Genomic DNA, 7,557 nt, shown 5'->3' on the forward strand with positions numbered 1-7,557 from the left:
ATTGTGAAATAAGCTCCCTCCAGAGCTAGCGCAATCGCTCACCCGGGAAGTCTTCAAGAGGAGACTGGACAGTCACCACGCTAGGGTCACCTGACCCCAGTTCTCTTTCCTGCCTGGTGCAGGGGGCTGGACCCAATTATCCCCCGAGGTCCCTTCCAGCCTGACAGTCTATGAATGTCAGTGCATGGTGCTTGTGGCAACAGATCTCCTGGCCCAGGCTTGGAGGGCTCCGGTCAGCTGGCTGGGCCCAGAGAAGTTCTGCGACTGCAACCAGAGGATCGTATGAAAGGAGATACAGAACAGGCAATGCAAACTTGCATATCACAGGGGAAGCCCACAGGCTACTTTCAGTCCTTGATGCCTCCATCCTTCCTTGCTAACAGAAACCTCCTGCTCTATTTTGGGCACCAGCTGCTGCTTCCTAAAGAAGGGCGCTTTTTCCAAGCAAAGTCAAGGAAGGAGGGTCTGGCTCTGAGGTTGTGCAAAGAGCAAAGAGAAGATAACACAGGGAAACATGATGCCACGTGTTGTAACTTTTATTGGTGCACATCTACATAACAGGGCAAGGTGAGAAAGAGGAAGATTTTTCTAACCCCAAACCAAGCATTACAGGACATCTTCCAAGCATGAGCCACCTCCCAATGACGCAATGCAAAGAAAGACCCTTGTTTCTTTAGATATGCATGGCAGAAACTATGCACAGGACGGGGAAAGGAAACATTCACAGGAATATTTCCTAAAGCAAGGACAGCACAAGATAGGCAGAGTTGGGGAAAGCTCAATGCATCCCAGGTAGGTCTGTCACTCCTTTCCGTAGGCATCGATGACTCCAGGAGCACTAACACAGCTTGGTTTGGGTGCAGCACTGCTGCGGGCATTTTGCATCCACGCACTGAGGGGGACACGGGTTCGCACAGCCCAGGGGACACGGATCCACGCACTGAGGAGGACTCGGGTTCGCACAGCCCGAGGGGCACGGATCCACGCACTGAGGAGGACACGGGTTCACACAGCCTGGGGGGCACGGATCCACGCACTGAGGGGGACATGGGTTCGCACAGCGCAGGGGACACGGATCCATGCACTGAGGAGGACACGGGTTCGCACAGCCCGGGGGACACGGATCCACGCACTGAAAAGGACACGGGTTCACACAGCCTGCAGGGCACGGATCCCCGCACGCAGGACCACAGCGGGCCACGCACGGTTGAGAAGGAACTGTCTGCCCACAAACCGGGGGTGGCAGGCAGAGCTGTTTGCACTGATGCTGGAAAGACATCTTTCTCTGATGGAGGCAACCCTGAAAAAGAGAGAGGAGCTCACAGGTTGCAAGGCACTAGACACAAAACTGTGTGTTACAAACTTCTAGCCTCAGTGTAAGGTGGCAAAGGGCTGCAGCAAGGCAACAGCCCTAGACTTTAGGAGGGCTGACTTCAACAAGCTAAGGAGGATCGTTGGGGAAGCGCTGAGGACCCAGAGGGGAAGGGAATCAGATGTCGAAGGTGAGTGGTTGCTCCTTAAGGAGACGATCCTCCATGCCCAAAGGGAGGTAATCCCAACAAGGGTCAAAGGGAGCAGGAGGGCACATAAACCCCCATGGCTCACTAAGAGCATCCGGGAATGTCTCCTTGCTAAAAGGGAGGCCTACACCCAATGGAGAGATGGGGTCATCACCAAGAAGGACTATGTTACAGTCACCCGAGGATGTAGGGGGGCAGTCAGGAGGGCCAAGGCAGAGATGGAGATAGGACTAGCTTCCCGGATTAAGGACAATAAGAAGTCCTTCTTCAAATACATAGGGGGTAAAAAGAGGGTCCCGGGTAATGTGGGGCCCCTGCAGGACACGATGGGCAACTTAGTCATCACGCCAGATGACAAAGCTAACATATTTAACGATTTCTTTGCCTCTGTCTTCCTAAGTAGGGACCAGTTCAGCCACCTCCCTGCTGGGCCCCCCTCGGGCCCCAGGAGAGACACGCCTGGGCCAAGGGTTAGCGAGGAGTTAGTTAGGGTACTTCTGGAGAGGCTGGACGTGTTCAAGTCCGCTGGTCCGGACGATCTTCACCCTAGGGTTCTACAGGAACTGGCCGAGGTCATTGCGGGACCCCTGGCGCGGCTCTATGAGCACTCGTGGTGCTCTGGTGAGGTGCCGGAGGACTGGAAGAGGGCCAATGTGGTCCCTATCTTCAAAAAGGGAAAAAAAGAGGACCCGGGAAATTACAGGCCAGTTAGTCTTACCTCAATCCCGGGTAAGCTCTTTGAAAAAATTATTCTGGCACACATCCAGGAGGGCCTTGCGGGGGAATGCATGCTCAGGGGCAACCAACATGGGTTCATCAGTGGCAAGTCTTGTCAGACCAACCTGGTGGCCTTTTACGATCAGGTCACCAAATCATTAGACGCAGGGGTTGCTGTGGATGTAGTCTTTCTGGACTTCCGGAAGGCTTTCGACACTGTCTCTCACCCTGTCCTCATCAAAAAGCTGGGAGACTGTGGTGTCGATGCCCACACGGTCAAATGGGTCGCCAACTGGTTGGAGGGCCGCACCCAGAGGGTGGTAGCGGATGGGTTCTTCTCGACCTGGAAGGACGTGGGCAGTGGGGTGCCGCAGGGCTCGGTCCTCGGGCCCGCACTGTTCAACATCTTCATCGGTGACTTGGATGAGGGGGTAGAAAGCACCCTGTTCAAGTTTGCTGATGACACTAAGATGTGGGGGGATGTGGGTGCACTAGAAGGGTGCAATAGGCTACAAGCTGACCTTGACAGGTTGCAACGGTGGGCGGATGAGAATAGGATGGGGTTTAACACTGATAAGTGCAAGGTGTTGCACATGGGGAGGAAGAACCGGCACCACACTTACAGGTTGGGGAACTCCCCTCTTGCCAGCACGGAGACGGAGAAGGATCTTGGAGTCGTCATTGACTCCACGATGAAGATGGGCCGGCAGTGTGGGGAGGCAGTCAAGAAGGCCAACCGTACCCTGTCATGCATCCACAGATGCATCTCGAGCAGGTCCAGGGAGGTGATCCTCCCCCTCTATGCGGCACTGGTCAGGCCGCAGCTGGAGTACTGCGTCCAGTTCTGGGCGCCACACTTCAAGAGGGACGTGGACGATATGGAAAGAGTCCAGAGGAGGGCCACTCGTATGATCAGGGGTCAGCAGGGCAGGCCTTATGAGGAGAGGCTACGGGACCTGAATCTGTTTAGCCTCCACAAGAGAAGGTTAAGGGGGGACCTTGTGGCCTGCTACAAACTGGTCAGGGGGGATCAGCAGGTATTGGGGGAGTCCCTGTTCCCCCGTGCGCTGCCAGGAGTGACCAGGAATAACGGACACAAGCTGGCGGAGGGTAAGTTTAGATTAGATATTAGGAGGCGCTACTTCACAGTCAGGGCGGCTAGGGCCTGGAATCAGCTTCCAGGGGAAGTAGTGCAGGCTCCTAGCCTGGGGATTTTTAAAAGGAAGTTAGATGAGCACCTTGCCGGGGTCATCTGACCCCGGTGCTCTTTCCTGCCAAGGCAGGGGGTCGGACTAGATGATCTACCTAGGTCCCTTCCGACTCTAGCTACTATGAAACTATGAAACTATGGAAAAACTGTGGATGACACCAGAGCAATATGGGCTAAACATCAGGAAGAGTAACCTGAAACTAGGAGCAGGGGCAAGACAAAGAGAAAATGTCTATGAAGAAAGAAAAAATTGGATTCCAAGGTTTTCTGCTAGAAAACAAAAATAGCGCCCCCCTCTCCCCTTCCACCCTGGCTTCAGGGGCTACAATCTTATCGCACTAGGATACAGCGTGCAAGTCCCACAGAACTGCTCCAGGGAGAGAAACTTCAGGTCAGCCTTGCAAATGGCTCCAACCGCGGGTCCTTTTGCCTCTCACGTGGTTTAATGAATCAGCAGCCGTGCACATGCTGCAGCACAAACACGCCTTTCCCCCTCTTCCTCTAGCTGCATTGGCTCCACCGGCTCTGCTTGTACAGACCCGGTGTCCCCGCTGCAGCTCCCCCAGCCTTAGCAGGCTACGCGCATGCATGCCAGGAGTTCAGTTAACTCTCCTGTGCAACTCTTGGTGGTTGTTAGTGAGTCCCACTGAACTCAATAGGTGCTGATTTTCACAAGCCAATCTTTGGTCCAAGGATGCCATCTCCTCCCACCCTCCCTTTTCCAGCTTTTCCCCCAGCCTTGACTTTCTTCCAGGCGGCTCTTACTCCTTTGCCCTTCAGCCATTGCAGCCGTCTCCTCCCAGATTGTCCTCCCAGACAACCCTCTATGCTGTCCCAGGCCGTACCCAGGAACTCCCACTTACTCATTTCATTAATTTCTTGATTTTATAGGATTAAGAAAAACCCCGTGGAGGTAGGACGCTTAGGAGGTTGCAGTGGGGAACATCTCTGCAGAGGCAACAGGATGACTGCCAACCCCTTTCGGAGCATGAAGCACTCCAAAGAGGAGGACTGAAATCCTGGCTCCATGCCTAGCGCTGCCGTTAACAAAGTAACCTGAAGCAAAGCACACCTTTGATCTAGCAGGCTGTTGCCACAGTACATAGTGACCCAATAGCCCCAGCCACAGCACGAGCTTCCAATAACACAAGCGAGACTTACCCAAGTCCCCAGTGAGAGCGAGCGGATTGAAGAGCACTGGGCCGCGCACCCCTGATATGTGGTTCCAGCGGCATGACCTCCGGAAGTGAGACACCCCCGGGGTATTGAGGCCTGATTTTAACAACCCAAGCCTGCTCCACCTCCACATCCTCCAGTTGCTTAGTTGCAGCCTGGATTTTAATTAAAACCTCCCAAGTTTGTGACAAGTGCCCGACACCAATTCATCCAACACTGTTTACAAGCTCTAGTGCCTGCTCCACATATTGTGCATTGGGGAGGGAAAACAACACCGTGCAAAACTGGATTCTTTGCTTTAAGGACTGGGCTTTTGTCGTTATCCTGAAACCTTCTCAGGCCCATATATAGTTTCTGCTGGAACCCTTGAACCTTTTTCTACAACACAACACCTGATGGGAAAATGACCTGAGATCCACTCTGGCCTCCTTTCCGCTCTCTGATGTTTCAGTTTCCTGCTCACATACAGCACAGCTATGCAATGTCACACTTCCAGATGCATGATGTGGGGCTTTGGGATGCCTGACTCTCCAATTTCCTTGTACAATATGGTGCTTTAATCCCAGATGGCGCCTTTCCACTCTTTGATTTTGGTGAGACATCTGTCCAGCAATTCGTGAGGCCAGAACATTGTGGCTTCACACACTATTAGGAGGCCCTTGTTGTGCCTACCTCGTTGCGATGTTAATAGGAACATAGAAAATGAGGGTTGGAAGGGACCTCAGGAGGTCATCTAATCCAGCCCTCTGCTCAAAGCAGGACCAGCCCCATGTAGATCATCCCAGCCAAGGCTTCGTCTGCCCAGGTCTTAAACACCTCCAAGGATGGAGATGCCACCACCTGTTCCAGTGCTTCACCACCCTGCTAGTGAGAGAGTTTTTCCTAATATCCAACTTAAACCTCTCTTGCTGCAATCTGAGACCATTGCGTCTTGTACTGTCAACTGCCCCCACTGAGGATAGTGCAGCTCCATCCTCTTTGCAACCCCCCTGCAGGGCTGCTATTAATTCCCCCCGCAGTCTTCTCTTCTGAAGACAAGATGAGCTTTATTTCCTAGGGGCTCGTATTTGCATGAAGCCTGCCCAGGGGCACGGGAACATTTCCTCTGGCTGGACAGGGACAGTTAAGGGTGGGCTGACAGGGGAAGGACAAAGCAGGAGACGAAGAGGGAACAAGGTCAAAACCCCTCTTCAAATTTCCTCTTCCTTCTAAGCAGGACATGCGGGAAGGGGACAATGACACAGCCCAGAATACAAGAAGGAAAAGTGAGGCTGGAGTTTCTTGGGGCCAAGCATGATGCAAGCAAGGGATTCAGGAAGTGTTGGTGGACTGGATGTGGAGGAGAGGTGCCTGGTGTCACCATCAGACTCATCAGGGGCATCGTATCCTGCCAATGGAGGCAGAGGGCCGATAAAAGCTCATCCCCCCACTGCCTCCCCGTCCACTTGACTCCACATGTACTCTCTCCTGTTCCCTTGACAGGTAAGTCTCTCGCATTCGTGCTCCTGGCAAACTTTGGTCTTTCTTTTGCAGCGATTACTATAAAAATGCCATGAAGGGCTGCTTGTTCCTCTCTTTAAACCCATGTCAGCATGTGTAGGCTGGAGAGAAAATGTTACCCATGCTCATCCTTGGGGGTTTTCAGCTGGGCTTGGACTCTGCGCTGCAATTGCAAAGGCACAAATCTCTTGGAAAGAAGTTAAAGAAATAAATACCGTCTAGCATTCACTTAACGATGTGCTCTGCCTTCGGCATGTGCTCCAGCCCCTTCCCTCTTTAGGGGAAGGTATTTGTAACATGTTCAAAAACACCAAATTTTAACGAGCTTTGGAATCCATTCACTGCGCACGAGAGCTTGAGTCCCATCAAATTTGATGGTGGTTTCCTCCGAAAGGGCCAGAGCCCAGTACCCAGCTTCAGAAGCAGGCTTAATCGAATATGGACACGGAGGCATGGTGGATGGGTTGCTTGTCTGTGTCTTTGCTTGGCTACATTGAAGGGCAGCATCATGCAGGAGGGCGATGGCTCACCAGTGCTGTGCTCTCTCCCCCTTCCAGGCATCTCTGAATCGAAGAATAATGTCTTAACCCAACCAGCAGCAGTGGCAGCAAGTCGTGCAGCCTCCACCTGTGATTCCTCCCCGGAAGTGTCCTCCACCCGTGTGTCCTCCTCCAGCCTATCCTCCCCAGAAGTGTCCTCCACCGGAGTTTCCACCACAGAAATGCCCACCCCCCCAGATTCCTCCACCCAAGTGCCCCGTGCCTGACGTCCCCCTCCAAAAGTGGCCTCCGCCACAGTGGCCTCTGCCGAAGTGATGGCTGACGCTTAACCCCACAACAGCACCGTCCAGCGCCGCAAAGCACGTCCAAGCCTGCAAGTCCCTGCGTGCAGCTTCTTCCACACCCCTTCCTCTTCTCCCCTTCTTTCCTCGGCTGTCCCTGCGACCATTTCCCAGCTCTAGTCTTGTACCCACCTACCATCCTGTTACAAGTGGCGCCTTGATTCCGTGGAGGTGGCAATGGACTTTGTAATGTGGTCTCCTGGCATCCTCCTTCCCAGAAGGGGCTGGGTGCAGAGATACAGGGCCAGTCTTTAAATTATCCTCCAGGGTTTCCCTTCTATCTTGCACTGTGAGCTCGCTCCAATAAAAGTTTCCCTTCGTGGCATCTGCTGACTCCTGGTGTTTCTAACCCCACAGCTCCATGGTTTCCTTTCCACTGCCCCCTCCAGCACAGGCTCCCTTGAGCTGCTCCACGCAAGACAGTGACTGGAGCCTCGTGACCGCGGTGCAATGTGCACAGGGCAGCGGGCACCTGAATGCAGGAGGAGAGGGAGGGTCTTGCCCCAGGCCCAGATGGCATGGCCTCATTGAAGGCATTCCCCGGGTCAGGTGGGTGGGCCATAAATTACCCCCAAGATCCTGCCTGACTGCCA

At 53.6% G+C, this 7,557-nt stretch overlaps 1 long non-coding RNA gene across 1 annotated transcript; it reads left to right on the top strand.

Moving 5' to 3' along the window:
- The first annotated feature begins 4,243 nt into the window (after positions 1–4,243).
- Positions 4,244–7,239, top strand: LOC149861090 (uncharacterized). The gene is made up of 3 exons (XR_016443207.1): positions 4,244–5,216; positions 5,840–6,105; positions 6,681–7,239. It is a non-coding gene; the product is annotated as an uncharacterized LOC149861090 (long non-coding RNA).
- Positions 7,240–7,557: the final 318 nt, after the last annotated feature.

This window comes from Crocodylus siamensis, chromosome 6 (assembly GCF_052110815.1).
Source record: "Crocodylus siamensis isolate JL-2025a chromosome 6, ASM5211081v1, whole genome shotgun sequence".
Lineage (NCBI taxonomy): Eukaryota > Metazoa > Chordata > Crocodylia > Crocodylidae > Crocodylus > Crocodylus siamensis.